Below are 465 nucleotides of genomic sequence, written 5' to 3'. Positions count from 1 at the left end.
AATTTAATTACATTTTAACTGTCTATCTAGAGAAGAATCATTAAGATATTGGGTGTTTTTAGTGACACAGTGAATAAAGCGCTACGGAGGGCGCGGCACACACATGGCATGGCTTCAGCATGGGAGTTGAACACGCAGCAGCTGTGACCAGACATGGTGTGTTGCCCAAGACAAGTCTTACAGTTAATCACTAGTGCTGCTGATTGTTCCTAATACCAGATTGATTACCCTGTTTTAATAATAGCAGTCAGCAAATTTTAAATCCATTTACATGTTATGCCCCCTTTTGTTCCACTTTGATTTGATGTTCTCTCTGAACCTCAAAAGGAACCAGAGACACTTCTATTTTTGATTTGTTTATTTTCAACATGTGCCCTAATTTTATGACCCTGTTACACAAGTCGTCGAGACAAATACTACGGCATAATTATAGTCCTGAGCACCAAGCAATAAGCATAATCTGAA

General features: G+C 38.9%; 1 long non-coding RNA gene across 1 annotated transcript; it reads left to right on the top strand.

The window, feature by feature from the left end:
* Position 1: 1 nt before the first annotated feature.
* LOC107660961 (uncharacterized) lies at positions 2-367 on the top strand. The gene is made up of 2 exons (XR_001631059.1): positions 2-69; positions 184-367. It is a non-coding gene; the product is annotated as an uncharacterized LOC107660961 (long non-coding RNA).
* Positions 368-465: the final 98 nt, after the last annotated feature.

The sequence above is a fragment of the Sinocyclocheilus anshuiensis genome, unplaced genomic scaffold, assembly GCF_001515605.1.
Source record: "Sinocyclocheilus anshuiensis isolate Anshui unplaced genomic scaffold, SAMN03320099.WGS_v1.1 scaffold9512, whole genome shotgun sequence".
Classification (NCBI taxonomy): domain Eukaryota; kingdom Metazoa; phylum Chordata; class Actinopteri; order Cypriniformes; family Cyprinidae; genus Sinocyclocheilus; species Sinocyclocheilus anshuiensis.
This window is presented reverse-complemented; position numbering and strand designations above follow the sequence as displayed.